Below are 18,748 nucleotides of genomic sequence, written 5' to 3' on the forward strand. Positions count from 1 at the left end.
GGTGGAATAACTTTGAGTGTACAGGTCTGGCGTTGTGCGTCGTCCTGGAAAACCTCGTCATACAGTTGTGGTCGTGTTTGCCCTCCCCAGGAGTCGACGATGAGGAGAAATCTTTTGTTCCCAACATACGGCTTCAAAGATGTTTTAAGAAACTCTTTGTACGTGTTTGTAGTCAGCTTTCCAGATTTTGACGACGTCATAATGCCGTTCTTGTATGTTTTGGCGTATTCATCGATCGTCTTCTAGACTCAGACCCCAAATGCACCTGTTGTCTCCTGCAGGCATACGAAAACACTCGGAAGGACACATCTAGAAAAAGTAATAGCATATTGTGCTGTATATGAATGCGTAACTTTCATGTCCATTCTCTTCACAAGTACGGCCTTGCTTCCTTTGTGGGTGAGCGTCCGGTTGAAAGTAGACTGGTACTGACATCCTGCAAGCAAATGAAACAGCACGATATTTAATGACCGAAACGATTGTACAATTACATGATTATATAAGAGAATTATTCAAATGGGTATTCGGTGTTTGAAATGGGCATTATATACTGTAGGACTGAAAGTTTCGGAGCGTTTTTCTCGTGAATGGCTGGCCATCTGGAGGTATGCTGGGGCATTGTAACACTATGGGGTAGTGCTGTAAACACGCGCCGTCCTACTCCGAACTTCATTTCCTAACACTGGCACTCCCCTTTGCCCGCATCTCGTGGTCGTGCGGTAGCGTTCTCGCTTCCCACGCCCGGGTTCCCGGGTTCGATTCCCGGCGGGGTCAGGGATTTTCTCTGCCTCGTGATGGCTGGGTGTTGTGTGATGTCCTTAGGTTAGTTAGGTTTAAGTAGTTCTAAGTTCTAGGGGACTGATGACCATAGATGTTAAGTCCCATAGTGCTCAGAGCCATTTGACCCATTTTTTTGGCACTCCCCTTGTTAGTAAACTCCCCTAAGAGCCGGAAGTGCTCAAGTGTCTAGAAAAAAATGGTTCAAATGGCTCTGAGCACTATGGGACTCAACTGCTGAGGTCATTAGTCCCCTAGAACTTAGAACTAGTTAAACCGAACTAACCTAAGGACATCACAAACATCCATGCCCGAGGCAGGATTCGAACCTGCGACCGTAGCGGTCTTGCGGTTCCAGACTGCAGCGCCTTTAACCGCACGGCCACAAGTGTCTAGAAACTGAGTAAAGATACAAAAGACCCAAGTAAGGTACAGAAAACTTTTCTTCTACATAGTTATCCTCTTGTTTGCTACTTACAAATAAACAGTATTTACAGCGAAATTGAAATTGTCAGTGTTTAATTCAGGATTTATCCGAAATTGTTCATATACAAAGTGAAGCAGAGGGATGTTGTAGTAAAAATAACGAAAACAATACAGATTAATGATATAGCGCTAGTAAGCGCAGTGTACTAAAAAAAAAGACCCACAAAACAAAACTGATTATATTAAACATCGCTTCAGTACTTCGCCGAACTTATATAAAATACGTTTCTTTTACTTATAAACAACATTCACATTATCAGCAATGACAGGAAATTCTTTCCTTTGGCTGGATGATAAACGTTCTATTGAATACAAAATAAAAACAATAAATATATGGCCCGCATCTCGTGGTCGTGCGGTAGCGTTCTCGCATCCCACGCCCGGGTTCCCGGGTTCGATTCCCGGCGGGGTCAGGGATTTTCTCTGCCTCGTGATGGCTGGGTGTTGTGTGCTGTCCTTAGGTTAGTTAGGTTTAAGTAGTTCTAAGTTCTAGGGGACTGATGACCATAGCTGTTAAGTCCCATAGTGCTCAGAGCCATTTTGCGCCAATAAATATATGTATCTTCCGTGTTTGTGCATGTAAACTGTGCCTGCACTAAAAGTAATTACTTTAGTTACATAAAAACGCAAAAGTTACGCGAGTAACTAATTTTTATTACTTAAAAAACACAATACATATTTTGTAAGCATATAAAATACACAATGGACTAATACTGAATGATGTGCGGTTCTAACTATATGCAAAACAAACACACACAGAAACAAAGGTAAGTCGTCGGCTCCCAGTTCCTCTCTTATACATTTATCTGTATTTCTTTCGCTACCAATGCTACAATACTACCGGTAATCCTACTATTTTCGACGTCATTTATGTAGTGTACCAGAACTACCGAACAGTACTTTTGGTAGGGCGCAGCTACAGTTAGGCGACAAAACACTGGCTGCCATTCCGCGAGGCGTCCGGAGTTGGCGCCTGCGCAGTCGCGCGGCCGCGGGGACAGACGCAACACGAGCTGCGGGACTGTTTTGGCCTCAGCTGACGCGCAGACACGCAGTGCGCGGGAAACCAACCCGCACAAGTGTTCTGAGGCAAACAGCCGTGCTGGAATTGGGTCAGGGACGAGCCGCACCTGGGTATGGCTCGCTCTAATTGTTTGACATTCCTACTAACCATATAGGGACATCACAGTGCTTTTTGGGATTACTTCGATTTAAACAAAGCTCAAAACAAAGAAATGCAACACTGACGAAGGTAGTCAAAGTAATAAAGAAATAATTGTTAAGTGACCTGGGTGCCCACTTTCAGATAGGGAACTACGCTGGTATCATGCAGCTACATTGCATGAATTCCAAGAAGATACGAATTTCCCGCTCTCGTAGTCCTTTATTCGCTACTATGTACCATAGTAAATTGACATCCAGCCTCTCACTACCGCCTGTCTACCAGTCAGATATTGGCAGTTTGCACACAGTGATTTTCTTACGGCCATGATAGACCTCCAAGCCTCACGGAGTGGCCGCGAGGTTTGAGGCGCCATGTCACGGATTGCGCGCCCCCTCCCGCCGGAGGTTGGAGTCCTCCCTCGGACGTGGGTGTGTATGTTGTTCTTAGCATAAGTTAGTTTAAGTAGTGTGTAAGTCTAGGAACCGATGACTTCAGCAGTTTGGTTCCTTAGGAATTCACACACACACAGACCTCCGAGTGAAAAAGAAAATTACCGAAAGTACAATTGTGGATATCATCTTTATTGCTTCCTATCTATCCGAACAGTAGCTTTAGTATTCATTATTTTCCACTTTTTATTTCCGCCTGAGGAAGACAAAAAATTCTGAAAAGCTTTGTGGAATACAGTATCATTTGCACTATTTGCTATCTTCAGAGCATAAGAAAGTTGTAATTCATGACCACGGAAGTATTGCACTTGGTCTCCCGTGACCGTTATCGGGAACACGTGCTGACTTTTCAACAAACAAGTACATATGCATTCTTTCTGCTGAAATATTAAATTTTCTATAAAGAGAGATTTGAAAACGGTTAATTGTTGTTGCAAATTGTCTTTAAAAATTGTAATGAAATAACTTCTGCCTAGTTTTGTTTGACCACAATAATGCAGTTAGTAATGAATATTATTATGTACCGCCTAAGCTAATTTATATTGCGTTTAGAACATTACGTATTACAATCTTCACGTAAGGTGGAGAACAGCATAAAGTTTCTTATTGGTCTGGTAAGACTACGGCGAAAGAAATACTTTGCTGTTGTATTAGGTAATGCTTTCATTGACGTTACATAACAAAACTCGTCACTGTTCGCAAAATTATTATAAGTGGACCTACCTACGTTAGTCCAGCCATGTCTTAAGTTGGGCGTTAAGACAAAATTCGGTAAGAAAATGCTTAGAAATTGTATTGCTCTGTTTCTCTTCCATTCTGAAAATGAAACAATTTAAATCGTTGCAGGTCATGCACCTTTTGCACCGTTAGTTGAAATTCATATTTGTCTTGTAATGGCGGCGGGTGCAGTTTGTCAGCGATGATGCTCTAACAACTAAAAATGCTAAATGCTGAAAAGTGTTAATCAATTTGAAATGGAAGACTATGTACAGTACTTAAATAATTCCAATAAAAGCTCTATAATCATATATTGAAATATTTAACAGATTTACACGCCTGATTACTAAAATAATTACAGTTCGGCCATTATCAAGGAAAGCAAAGAGCGACAGAGAGAGAGAGACAGACAGACAGAGAGAACGAATTCTGTAATGGCGCTCTGTTTTTTAATAACGAAAAGTTAACATGACCTCAGATATAATTATAATGTAACTCTAAGATACATCTTTGTTAACATATAGTTATTCTTCGATGATTACATGAATTAACAGAACCGATTTTTGATAAACACACAATGTTTCTTAGCGTATTTGTGAATGTTTGTTAGAAAAAGGTTTGCGTTATTGTTTATTATTCATCACTTGTAAGGGCACGTTACATACAGTGGCGACTAAAGGGAACGCATTACACTGTGAATGATTCCAAGCCATTTGTGCATATATAGTCAAGTGTTTCAGCGTTTCCTCACTAACTATCATGATAAAAACTGAACGATAAGCCGACCGAAGCTCCCTCACTTCAAGGTGCATTAACATGATGTGTTTATGACAGATATTCGTAGCTACACCCGAAGAGAAGTGACTGCAGGCATGGTGCACGATATGTTCTTGCTGTAAACACGGGAAGAGACAACCACACGTCTACGGTCTGTGTATGAGATGACCATCCACCTCTGATGTCACAGTATACCCCTAAAGAACGGTCGATATTGATATCGCCAAAAGTTAGTGGAAGGCAAAGTTAGTGGAAGGCAAAACAGTCCGAGACCTGTACAGAACTGGAATGTTGTCCCGCGGTGGCTTCGTTTGAAAAGTACAGCCAGCCGCGAGGCTTTGTGCTGAAGTACGCGGAAACACTCCGGGAGATTAACTGACAGCACAGCAGACAACGATATGGTACTGTTTCTGTACCGTTCAGTGTGTGTGCGTTTCGACGCGACAGTTTTGAGTTTGTGCTTGTTGACCGCAGTCACAACTACTTGTTACCAACAAGAGTTTTCAAACTGACTGAGACGCGAGGGTTCAACGATAGTGAGGGATTCTCATTACCATGGGGTTTCATACGATCACTACTCACAGAAGTAGAATCAGAGCACTAACGAGGAGAATTGACAGCAGACAATTGAAGTACCGGTACCGTTCTGTTCGCGAAGAACAGCGGGAAATGTGAACGCGTGTTCATATGGCGAGAAGCGAAATCGCGTATCATACCACCCATCGAATGCATATATAAGTACTTAAAACGTTACATTTCAGTAGCTGTCATATACCTGTCATGCGTCTTTATTGTTTATGAACAATGAAGAAAAATGAGTGTTTCACATCCCCTCGACTGTGACGTCATTGGAGATGGTGGTGTTTATAGTTCCAAACTGAATTTTGTTTGAATGCTGCTGGAATCGCCAAAAGCATCTACATCACAAAGAATAACTATTTTTGATATTAGGTATAATAACCCTAAATATAGCGCAGAGGCAGATAACAAAATAGTGAAAGTTGAAAGAACCATTCCTACTTACGACATCAGATATTACGCAGGTGAAGCCGCGGAGAAGAGGAGGCCGTGGTACATACGTCACATCACGTGACATTGCAGGTGTTACGACTGTCAGTAACCGTCTCCGGTGGTGAGCGAGTGACTATTTCAGACGAGTTTAATAATTCTTGATTGCGGGTTTAAATTCATTCAAGCTCCTGATAGCACACGAAAAAATTAAGACCTTTAGCGGCTGCCTTTTCAGTTACATATTGATTTCCCGTGGGTTGCGAAGTGCAGCGGGCAATCCCACTAGTGTGACGTCACAAGTTCGTTGCAGGGCCCGTATTTCTCGTGGGCTCCGTTAGACAGCCTGGGAGTTTAAGTTTACGGGCAATATTAAAAACAAGGATCGTTAACATCGAGATTTGCAGTAGTTAAGTAATACCTGTAGGAAGCAGTTTAAAGAGCTGACATTTTGTAAGGAATTAATCGTCTTTTGAGAGCTTTATTGACGTACGTTGGTGTCGGAATAGGGTATATTTTTATCTTTTTTTTGTATGTTTTCATAACGTTTAGCATGAACTGGGGCAATTTATTCTGTGACATTTAGAGGGAAGCCGGCATGGTAGCTCAGGCAGAGGGTAACGTGCCCTCTGTAATAAAAAAACTGAGTTAACAGATCAACAACGAACTTAAATGGATGTCTTACGACGTCCGCCCCGAGCAGATACTGCGAACTGAAGCGAAAAAAAAAGTACTGCCGGCACGGTACCTCAGCGTGTTCGGTCAGAGAGCCGGTTGGCCTCTGTAATAAAAAACTGAGTGGAAGGATCAACAAATGAACTTGAACGGATGTCATGTGACGTCCGCAACAACCAAACACAACGATCAATAACGAACAAAATGTAAAAGAAAAAGCTGGGTGGTAACGTGCTCGCTTCCCACGCAAGCGGTTCCGGTTCGATTCCCGGTCGGGTTAGCGATTTTCGGGGTAGCGATTCTTTTTTCGCTCGGGGACTGGTGGTTGTGTTATCCTCATCACCGGCGCGCAAGTCGCCCAATGTGGCGTCGAATGAAATAAGAGTTGCACTTGACGGCCGAACTTCCCCGAATAGGGGCTCCCGGCCGACAATGCCATATGCTCATTTACATTTTTTTTTTCGTCGCATTGAGAGCAGAAACTGTTGTGTCTAGACAAGACAGCCTAGACAAAATGAGAGGAAGCCGAAAGGCACGCGCTTAAACTCACGCAGGCTGGCGTGAGGTCTGAAACAGGATACGTAATGAATGCTATAACGAAAAGTACGTAGCTTCTGGAATACTTAACTTTAATCCACATTTGTAGAACATCGCTCCTGATGATACATTAATAGAATCTCAATATCACTTGAATACGGCGCCTTGCTAGGTCGTAGCAAATGTAGCTGAAGGCTATGCTAACTATCGTCTCGGCAAATGAGAGCGTAGTTCTCAGTGATCCATGGCTAGCAACGTCGGCTGTACAACTGGGCCGAGTGCTAGTACGTCTCTCTAGACCTGCCGTGTGGTGGCGCTCGGTCTGCCATCACTGACAGTGGCGACACGCGGGTCCGATGTATACTAGCGGACCGCGGCCGATTTAAAAGCTACCACCTAGCAAGTGTGGTGTCTGCGGTGACACCACAGAAACTATTTTGAGATTAGTAAAAAATACTTCCAACCAGTTACAATAATTTCTAATGATGGATTTGACAAAACGGATAAATGCAATTTATTTTTTTAAAGACTATTATGACGATTGACTCAGAAGCTGAGAGGGGCGAAATATATTGTGACGATTGCAGAGATCAACTGGAACTTACTCGACGACGTTCCTAGTAAAGAGTTTCTTTTTTTGTAATTCCTACAAATGACAGCGACTGCGTAGATCTTCTGCAAACTTGACGAAGACAACGAGGTAAGCTGCGACTTTGTTATAATTTGGGTCTAATATTCTCCGCCCTAGACGCAGTGATAAATTTTGCAGGTGGAGCGTAAATAAAATTTACTGCATTCTGATGTGCAAAATCTTTAAAACTATATTCAGTGCTACTTGCAACTATTCTGAAAGCGTTTGTGAACCAGATGGCGTACAGTACTCGCTATACTCGAATCCGGTAAATAACTTCGCTCCAATATGTAATCACAGCCTTTATAATAATTTGTTTCACAACAACGCAACCAACATTTACGAGTCGCAATTCTCCTTTTCCTGAACAAAAAAGGATTTTCTTTTTAATTCGTTTTACTGGGTAACGTATGTTCTATCATTTTGAGTGTTGTTTTGTGTAAACTCATTAGATGTGCCCGCATCTAGTGGTCGTGCGGTAGCGTTCTCGCTTCCCACGCCCGGGTTCCCGGGTTCGATTCCCGGCGGGGTCAGGGATTTTCTCTGCCTCGTGATGGCTGAGTGTTGTGTGCTGTCCTTAGGTTAGTTAGGTTTAAGTAGTTCTAAGTTCTAGGGGACTGATGACCATAGCAGTTAAGTCCCATAGTGCTCAGAGCCATTTGAACCATCATTAGATGTGGGGAATCTAGCAATATTAATTAATAATTGTACTTGCTTCCTTGTGACTGCAGTTCTTTATGGTGTAGTACGTATGTAGCTAGAGACCTGAATGCCCTTTTGTATGTAACTGGGCCTGTAGAGGCCTGTGCAGATTTCACACTTGCTATTTGTTGCTATTACTTGTATTTTGTAAAATGAAATTCTGCGAGATGCCAAAACTGGAGCCGACAGTTGTAGCGCTACCCAGTACCTCACTGCGGCACGCGTGTTTTTGACGCGTTGCGTTGTGTGCGATGCGTGCAGTGCGTAGCTTGCCACTCCTGCGGCTTGCCGTGCTCTACACTGCCACTATCCCAGTATTATTCTACTATGGTGCTGACAATATCTTGCGCCAGATGGCGCGGTCAATGAAATCAGTACTGGAACAAACTTGTAAGATCAACGACCTCACAAAGTATTTTATACAGCATAGCAGCCGGGAACAAGACACACAACGTTTATAAATCTAATACTCAACTGTTTCCACTAAGTATCATTTTAAAACACACGTTGCTGGATTTAATGCGAAAATTTTCATATCCAACAGGTGTGCAACGGCGCTAACAAATGATGCCCTCATACGTTTACCTTTATCTATAGTGGTATGAAATCGACAGTAATACAGTTTAATATCAATAAGATTCATTAGTGAAAGAAGCAGCCTAGTGATAAAAGACACGAGAATCGCAAAAGGAGCGCTCCAGTTCTGATGACCATGAGGAATTGAATTTTGACGCGATGCAAATTTCGGAATGTCTTCTCAAAAAAAGGAATAGCCGATTACCTTCAAATCATCCCTAATGACCTCATCATCGATCGAAGGTTAAAATCTAATCTTCCTTTTGTCACTGAAATCTATATCTTTTGTTTAGGTTTTACTTTCGGACGTCACTTTTTAACTGTAGCGCTTCATGCCTTTCCGTCAACGTTAGAATGTGGAAGAAAGTTGTCGATATTGAAAACCCAAATACGCTAAAGGCAACGACATTTTAAATACTGATTTTCTCTAATTTGTTCGTATCATGATTGGCCAGATTATTCACTCCGACGATCGGTTTGCCATTCGTACTGTGGTTTCTGAAATATTGAAAAACGAAGTACCGAACGGTCTCTACAGCTTCTGTGTTAGCTTACCACTTACGTGCAACTGCACGTAGCCCTTTTTAGATGTTCCCTCTTCAAATAATGTAAAAGATAAATAGCTTAGAAAGCAATCTACAGGGTGTTTCAAAAATGTCCGGTATATTTGAAACGGTAATAAAAACTAAACGAGCAGCGATAGAAATACACCGTTTGTTGCAATATGCTTGGGACAACAGTACATTTTCAGGCAGACAAACTTTCGAAATTACAGTAGTTACAATTGTCAACAACAGATGGCGCTGCGGTCTGGGAAACTCTATAGTACGATATTTTCCACATATCCACCATGCGTAGCAATAATATGGCGTAGTCTCTGAATGAAATTACCCGAAACCTTTGACAACGTGTCTGGCGGAATGGCTTCACATGCAGATGAGATGTACTGCTTCAGCTGTTCAATTGTTTCTGGATTCTGGCGGTACACCTGGTCTTTCAAGTGTCCCCACAGAAAGAAGTGACAGGGGTTCATGTCTGGCGAATAGGGAGGCCAATCCACGCCGCCTCCTGTATGTTTCGGATAGCCCAAAGCAATCACACGATCATCGAAATATTCATTCAGGAAATTAAAGACGTCGGCCGTGCGATATGGCCGGGCACCATCTTTCATAAACCACGAGGTGTTCGCAGTGTCGTCTAAGGCAGTTTGTACCGCCACAAATTCACGAAGAATGTCCAGATAGCGTGATGCAGTAATCGTTTCGGATCTGAAAAATGGGCCAACGATTCCTTTGGAAGAAATGGCCGCCCAGACCAGTACTTTTTGAGGATGCAGGGACGATGGGACTGCAACATGGGGCTTTTCGGTTCCCCATATGCGCCAGTTCTGTTTATTGACGAAGCCGTCCAGGTAAAAATAAGCTTCGTCAGTAAACCAAATGCTGCCCACATGCATATCGCCGTCATCAATCCTGTGCACTATATCGTTAGCGAATGTCTCTCGTGCAGCAATGGTAGCGGCGCTGAGGGGTTGCCACGTTTGAATTTTGTATGGATAGAGGTGTAAACTCTGGCGCATGAGACGATACGTGGACGTTGGCGTCATTTGGACCGCAGCTGCAACACGGCGAACGGAATCCCGAGGCCGCTGTTGGATCACCTGCTGCACTAGCTGCGAGTTGCCCTCTGTGGTTGCCGTACGCGGTCGCCCTACCTTTCCAGCACGTTCATCCGTCACGTTCCCAGTCCGTTGAAATGTTTCAAACAGATCCTTTATTGTATCGCTTTTCGGTCCTTTGGTTACATTAAACCTCCGTTGAAAACTTCGTCTTGTTGCAACAACACTGTGTTCTAGACGGTGGAATTCCAACACCAGAAAAATCCTCTGTTCTAAGGAATAAACCATGTTGTCCACAGCACACTTGCACGTTGTGAACAGCACACGCTTACAGCAGAAAGACGACGTACAGAATGACGCACCCACAGACTGCGTTGTCTTCTATATCTTTCACATCACTTGCAGCGCCATCTGTTGTTGAAAATTGTAACTACTGTAATTTCGAAAGTTTGTCCGCCTGAAAATGTACTGTTGTCCCAAGCATAATGCAACAAACGGTGTATTTCTATCGCTGCTCGTTTAGTTTTTATTGCCGTTTCAAATATACCGGTCATTTTTGAAACACCCTGTATATGGAATGAAACACCGCTGTTCCGAATTCAGGCGAATCAGGTGAACAAAAGAATACGAAAATAAAATAATATTCAGAACTTATTAACAATTAATTTATTTATTGAACATATTTTGATCTTGATCATTTCGTTTATAGAACTAACATGAAGTCAGCATGATGAAGAATACCTTCGACGATTCTGCAGTATCTCTGTTTAGAAGATAAATTAACAAAAGAATAGCAGAGATTTGGGTGCAGAAATGAAATGATAATGTCATAAAGAATCATAAGCTTTGCCTGCGCTTCAGAGATGGTGTGTCAGAGATGGCGCATTACTTTGCGCTGGCTCTTTCATCATTATATATCAGATGGCTTTGCTGATTGTTCAAGAACCAGTCTCGCTCAGGATCAGGTAGTGATAAAAGACACGAGAATCGCAAACGGAGCGGTCTAGTTCCGACTGGCCATGAGAAATTAAATTTTGACCCAGTGCAAATTTCGGAATGTCTTCTCAAAAATGTACTATTTACACGATTCATTTATTCGAATTTGTTTCTAAGCATTAAATAAGGACCACCAGACACTTTAAAATTATACAGCGTGAATTGTATTTAAAAATCTGACACAATGTTGATATTTACTTCTTCTGATAGCGGCGCCGCGCTAAACATTGCGTTTGTGTCTACGGACAGTTCAACATATTTACAAGAAGTGGCTCTGGCATACGGTAAAAATTATTCACTCGAAACGAACGACAAGAGCCGATACAACGAAATAAATAAATGAAACCTTACGCTCCTGTGTATTTCTACCGTTTCCGTGGTATTTTAAATGGACGTTTCATTCCCCACTACACTAACACACGTGGGCAGAGAAGTTAACAGACGTATCATTGTTTTTCACTCTAAAGAACTGTTTGCAGTAATAACAGATAAAAATAAAGTATTGACATACATAACATGTGTTGAAGCGGATACTGAAGCTGTTGCTCTCTGATAAGGACCTGTACATTGTACTCCTGGTACGAGTAGGTGGGTGGATGGATTGTTGCACGGGAGGGAGATAAAATCATTATCAGGATACTGTCGGGGCTGTTGTGGGATAACTACAGGAAGTCTATGCTGTGATATGTTGAATTTTATGAAATGATATTAGAGGGACCAGAAAGTAATGTCGTTGCTATACATCAAATTCAAGCAGACAAATTGTTAGCAATTTTTCATTTTTGATCAAAGATCTAAATATCCTCGTTATCAACAATAGTTTGCCATCTAGCGTGCGAATTTTCAGTGCCAAATCTATAAGAAGAAATGCTTTAGCGAATAAATGGAAATCCGATAACGCAATATCGAGCGAGCGTTGTCGTTCAGGCAATGCCTCCCATCTCAATTCATTAATTTTTTCAGGATACGTCTTGCAATATCGTGTTGCAGAATAAAGTGTTTTATCTTGACAGTCGCTGGGCATTTTTCAATTAAAGATTGATTTATTCGATCCAGTTGTTCACAGTAAAGGTGTACATTCACAATTTGTCTAGGTTTCAACATTTTAAAATGACCGACCTCCCACCAAAACACAAAACCGTCTTTTTGGGGTGCAAATTTGGTTTAGCTGTACGTGGATATTCATTCAGAGGGAGCCACTGCCTTTTGCGTTTTGGATGATAATGTTTCATCTTCAATGAGCAAAAAACATTTCCGTATTGTATCAATGAAGCAATAAGTTGCGCGTGGTGAATCAGTTAGCTTTTTTTGTCGTAGCAGTCTGCTGCAAATGTTCTGGGATGGTCGACGAAGGTTGGTTAAGAGCGTTTGACATTTCCTCAATTGTCTGACGCGGATTTGCTTCCACTTCCACCCTTAACATGTCATTGCCTAAAGGTTTTGGTCGCCCTGACTGAAGTTCGTAGGAAAGATCAGTATTGACTGATTTTGAACTTAGCAAACTGCCTTTGCCGTACACGAACGTCTAATGCAACTGGATAAACATCGCAGATGTTTTTGGAAGCAACTGTTTCGTTACCACTCTTGTCAAGCTCAGAAAGTGTACAATGCCGGATATGTACCTCTTCTGGTATTTGCCTGGCCATTTCACCATAAATTGCAAAAAAGGAAAAAGCAATTTAATTAATTACGAGTAAATAAGCGAATAACCTTAAAATGACTTTGGCATGACCTTGTAGTACACAGTGAGCTGATAAGCGACAAGGAATAGCGAAATGCACAGAAACGATATTCCATCTACATCGATTCAGCAAGTCACCATACGGTGCATAGCGGAGGGTACCCGTAACACAGGGAGGTATGGGTATGAGTGTTTTTGTATTCGAAAGGATCGCAATATGGGAAAAGTGGGATTCTGATGGTAGGAAAAATAGATTTCTGAGTACATTTCTGGATAAGAACGAGGGAGTTCAGATGTACGTGGAATTACAAAGAAGAATGCAAATGTAATTGCGTAGACTTCACGGCCAGAGTGAGTTGATGTAAAAGTTCTCCGAGCCTCGTAGTGAGTCATAATGTATAGTGGAGAAACAAAAGTTTCGGCCACGGTTGCAGTGGCCTTCTTCTGGGTTTACTTTCCGTTGTTGTTATTTCGTCGCCCTTTACACTTTCGGGCGGGAGTGGACTTTCAGAGTTACAGTATTCCAGTGATATAGTGGTGTGGAGTCTCTTATATTTTGACATCGCTGCTCAGTGAACATGATGATCCGTCATAGTTTTAGAAAGTAGTTCTTATGATTGGTCACTAGAGGCGGAAGGAGCGGGAACTTTATTACAATAGGTTGCTAGAGTGCAGGGAATGGGGATCTGCTGCTATGGCTTCTTGCGCTGTTTGCTATGATTGGTGCACACCGGAGAATGAGGTGCGAGCTCCTGTTTCCCGCCTGGCAGCAGGCGAGTCCTTTTGTTGGCGGCCAGCTGGAGCACCTCGGCCGTAGCTAAGGTAGGGTAGGGTGGGAACTCGACGTACAAGGCGCCCACGCGATCGCCACAAGAGCACTAGAGGGTCGGGCGCCAAGGCCTGCCGGCTCTACGTGTACTCGCATCCCAGAACTGCTCGCGAAATACTTCTGCCGTTTTTTACAACAGTTCGTGTTCGTACCGCAATATTCTCATAACTGTGGTCTTTCCATGAGAACATTCATCAGCGCGTTGCGTTTATAACAGCGTAGTCTTCCCATGTTCGGAGAACGTGTAATCATTACCATCTAAGTTGAGCCCTAGCAACTACGGTTCGGTAGTACTGATAGACTGCCAGCCGCTGTGGCCGAGCTGTTCTAGGCGCTTCAGTCCGGAACCGCGCTGCTGCTACGGTCGTAGGTTCGAATCCTGCCTCGGGCATGAATGTTTGTGTTGTCCTTAGGTAAGTTAGTTAAATAGTTCTAAGTCTAGGGGACTGATGACCTCACATTTTAAGTCCCACTGTGCTCAGAGCCATTTTTTGAAGTTCTGGTAGAGTACATAAATAACGCAGTAAATGATAGACTTACCGGCAGTACTGGCACCATTGTTAGGGAGAGAAACATAAATAAATGTGTGAGAGAGAATTGGTGTGGATTTTATATCCTTACAAAATATAAATTCCAATTTACACTGACGTTGAAAAAGTCATAGCATACCTCCTAATACCGTTTTGTAACTCCTTTTGCCTGGCATGGCATGCACACAAGTCGTTGAAGGCCCTCTTCAAAAATATTGAGCCATGCTGCCTCTATAGCCGTCCATAATTTCCAAAGTGTTGCGGATCCAAGACTTTGTACACGAACTATCCTCTCGAATATGTGCCATAAATTTTCGATGGGATTCATATCGGGCGATGGGATTGATATCGGCAGAATGTGACCTGGTGACATGGCGCATTGTCATTCATAAGAACTCCATCGTCGTCTAGGAACATGAAGTCCATGAATGGCTGCAAATGGTCTCCAGATAGTCGAACATAATCATTTCTAGTCAATAATCAGTTCAGGTGGACCAGAGCCCGCATCTCGTGGTCGTGCGGTAGCGTTCTCGCTTCCCACGCCCGGGTTCCCGGGTTCGATTCCCGGCGGGGTCAGGGATTTTCTCTGCCCCGTGATGGCTGGGTGTTGTGTGCTGTCCTTAGGTTAGTTAGGTTTAAGTAGTTCTCAGTTCTAGGGGACTGATGACCATAGATGTTAAGTCCAATAATGCTCAGAGCCATTTGAACCATTTTTTTGGACCAGAGGACCCAGTCCACTACATGTAAATACATCCCACGCCCTTATGGAGGCAGCACAGTCCCTTGTTTACAACTTGTACCTTGGCTTCGTGGGGTCTGCGTCACACTCGAACCCTACCATTAGCTCCTACCAACCGAAATCGGGACTCGTCTGACCAGACCAAGGTTTTTCCAGTAGTCTACTAGAAACTGACAGTTACGGTCACGAGCCCATGAGAGGTGCTATAGACATGTCGTGCTGTTAGCAAACATACCCGCGTCGTTCACGTGCTGACATAGCCCGCTAACGTCAAACTTCACCGCACTGTCGAAACGGATACGTTAGTCGTATGTTGCGCATCGATTTCTGACATTTCGAGCACTGTTACTTGCGTGCTAGCACTGACAACTCTGTGCAGAGCAGACGCCACTGCTCTCGATCATTAAGTGAAGGCCGTCGGCCAATGCGTTGTCCTTGGTCAGAAGTAATGCCTGAAATGGGGTGTTCTCGGCAACCTCTTGACGCTGTGGATCTCTGAAATTAAATTTCCTAACGATTTCCGAAAAGGAATGTCCCATGCGTCTAGCTCCAACTACCATTCCGTTTTCAAGGTCTGTTACTTCCTGTTGTTTGGCCAATAATCACGCCGGAAACCTTTTCAGAAGTATTACCTGAGTGCAAATGACAGCTCCACCAATGCGCTGCCCTTTTATACCTTGTGTACGTGATACTGTCGCCATCTGTATACCTGCATATTGCTACCCCATCCACGACTTTTGTCACATCAATGAAAAAAAAAATTGCTGCTCGAGTAACTTCTGCGTTTTTATAGAATCAAAACAATTACTTTTGGGCAAGTTACATGCACATCTACATCTACATCTACATCCATACTCCGCAAGCCACCTGACGGTGTGTGGCGGAGGGTACCTTGAGTACCTCTATCGGTTCTCCCTTCTATTCCAGTCTCGTATTGTTCGTGGAAAGAAGGATTGTCGGTATGCCTCTGTGTGGGCTCTAATCTTTCTGATTTTATCCTCATGGTCTCTTCGCGAGATATACGTAGGAGGGAGCAATATACTGCTTGACTCTTCGGTGAAGGTATGTTCTCGAAACTTTGGCAAAAGCCCGTACCGAGCTACTGAGCGTCTCTCCTGCAGAGTCTTCCACTGGAGTTTATCTATCATCTCCGTAACGCTTTCGCGATTACTAAATGATCCTGTAACGAAGCGCGCTGCTCTCCGTTGGATCTTCTCTATATCTTCTATCAACCCTATCTGGTACGGATCCCACACTGCTGAGCAGTATTCAAGCAGTGGGCGAACAAGCGTACTGTAACCTACTTCCTTTGTTTTCGGATTGCATTTCCATAGGATTCTTCCAATGAATCTCAGTCTGGCATCTGCTTTACCGACGATCAACATTATATGATCATTCCATTTTAAATCACTCCTAATGCGTACTCCCAGATAATTTATGATATTAACTGCTTCCAGTTGCTGACCTGCTATTTTGTAGCTAAATGATAAAGGATCTATCTTTCTGTGTATTCTCAGCACATTACACTTGTCTACATTGAGATTCAATTGCCATTCCCTGCACCATGCGTCAATTCGCTGCAGATCCTCCTGCATTTCAGTACAATTTTCCATTGTTACAACCTCTCGATACACCACAGCATCATCTGCAAAAAGCCTCAGTGAACTTCCGATGTCATCCACATCACAAACATAAAAATTAAATATAATTGTTGTTGTTATTTTGTATCCAGTAGAACGTTCCCCATGATCAAAGGCAAGACTTTCCTGCTATAGCTGATAACTGTGGAAGTTGTTTAGCAGTAAGCTCGACGAAGTATTGAAGCGACATTTGATAAGTTTTTCTTTTGCATTTTTTTAAATTTTACCTTTTCTGATTAAACTGCGTTTTCTGACCCTATATGATAAATCTGTATTTTTTTTTTAATTTTTACTACAACTTCCCTCTGTTTCAAGTTATAAATCAACAGTTTTCCAGTGAAACTCAATTAAACAATGACAGTTTTAATTTTACTATAAATACTGTGTATATATGATTGCAGGCTTTTTCGGCGTATTCCAATGATGAAATCTCCTAGGATTATCAGCCGAGAATGGTGTCGTCTCGTCGCAACGTTTCGTTGAGTTTCGTAGCCATTCCGAGCGAGGTGGCGCAGTGGTTAGCACACTGGACTCGCATTCGGGAGGACGACGGTTCAATCCCATCTCCGGCCATCCTGATTTAGGTTTTCTGTGATTTCCCTAAATCGTTTCAGGCAAATGCCGGGATGGTTCCTTTGAAAGGGCACGGCCGATTTCCTTCCCCGTCCTTCCCAAACCCGAGCTTGCGCTCCGTCTCTAATGACCTCGTTGTCAACGGGACGTTAAACACTAATCTCCTCCTCCTCCTCCTCGTACCCATCATCTTCAAGCGAAGTCATTCGCTTAAAGATGATGGATATGAAACTCATCGAAATGTTGCGACAAGAGGGCGCCTCCACTTGGCTGATCACCTAAGAGAATACTGTTTATTTTTAAATAACTGACATGATCATAATTATGTAGAATCAATAAATTTTCCACAGGTTATGTGGCCCTTAATATATCCACACACAGTTTCTGGATGGTTCATCACTTCCCGTGTCTAGTAAGACAATGACGGCATATGTCAGCAGAGCAAACAAAATGACGTAACGCCCAATAGGTATGTAACACACCAAACGCACAGGTTACACTCTTACGATCTAACTCACGAAAGCTACTGCGAAAACTGCCGTATTCTACTCCTGCTTACGGTAGTCTATGGTACAACTACATTACTAATTATTAATAATTGGAGCTCTCTCATCCACACAGAAAACTATAGACATCAATGTTACAACCTCCATTATATTTCACAGAATAGTATGACTTTTTATATTACCAAATCTGTTCTCAGTAGATCTTGCGGAAGTGTTCACATACCAAAAAAAGACCAGCAATATGTGTTTACCTGCGTATGTGAACCACTTTTGTTTTTCTGGAAGGACTGTACAACTTGGCTCTCGTTCAGATTAATTCCAACAGGTAACGAAAAAACGCAATGGAGAAAGCTTGAAATTATGTGTTAAAATCGACTACAATAGGTGTAAAACCGTATCTAATCAACATTAGAAATAATAGCTGCAAATTAACAATAAAGTTCTGAAACAATTTCTGTGTTTGGGGCAGCTAAAGTCAACGCCTATGCAGGCAAGAAAAGAAATAAACACAAGAATAAAAACAGCCTGGAGTTTGTTTTTTGGTGAATTAAGTTTTTCAGACTAGGTTGTCTATATCTGTAACGAGAAATTAACAGCGAGTAAGTGGCAAATAAAGAACCATCATGTATTACCTGTACTGATTTGTCGCGGACGAACACGGACTTTTAGAACGAAAACCATTCTAAGACTGACGGTTGTTCAGCAGGAAATAGAGAGATGCGTGTTAGTTATTACTTAAAGAGACGAGGATACAAACGATTAGAACCGGGAACAGGTTAGAGGATAACACGTAAATAGGATTAAACTGATGTGGACGGGCCGGCCGGAGTGGCCGAGCGGTTCTAGGCGCTACAGTCTTGAACCGCGCGACCGCTACGGTCGCAGGTTCGAATCCTGCCTCGGGCATGGATGTCTGTGATGTCCTTAGGATGGTTAGGTTTAAGTAGTTCTAAGTTCTAGGGGACCGATGACCTCAGAAGATAAGTCCCATAGTGCTCAGAGCCATTTGATGTGGACGGGATATGCTCCCAAGCGAACGCACTGTAGATAGACCTAGCAAGTTCTTTCCTGGACTGCAACCGATAAATACCGAGGCTGCGGTCCAGTGGTAAACGGCTGAAGTCATTAGAAAATGT

At 42.8% G+C, this 18,748-nt stretch overlaps 1 protein-coding gene across 1 annotated transcript in view; it reads left to right on the forward strand.

Annotated features, from left to right (window-relative positions):
• The first annotated feature begins 2,303 nt into the window (after positions 1–2,303).
• Positions 2,304–18,748, forward strand: part of LOC126166463 (uncharacterized) — a 543,996-nt gene continuing 527,551 nt past the window's right edge. The window contains exon 1 of the mRNA XM_049920406.1: positions 2,304–2,397. The gene's annotated coding sequence lies outside the window, so the exon portion shown is untranslated. The remainder of the gene's footprint in view (positions 2,398–18,748) is intronic.

The sequence above is a fragment of the Schistocerca cancellata genome, chromosome 1, assembly GCF_023864275.1.
Source record: "Schistocerca cancellata isolate TAMUIC-IGC-003103 chromosome 1, iqSchCanc2.1, whole genome shotgun sequence".
Classification (NCBI taxonomy): Eukaryota; Metazoa; Arthropoda; class Insecta; order Orthoptera; family Acrididae; genus Schistocerca; species Schistocerca cancellata.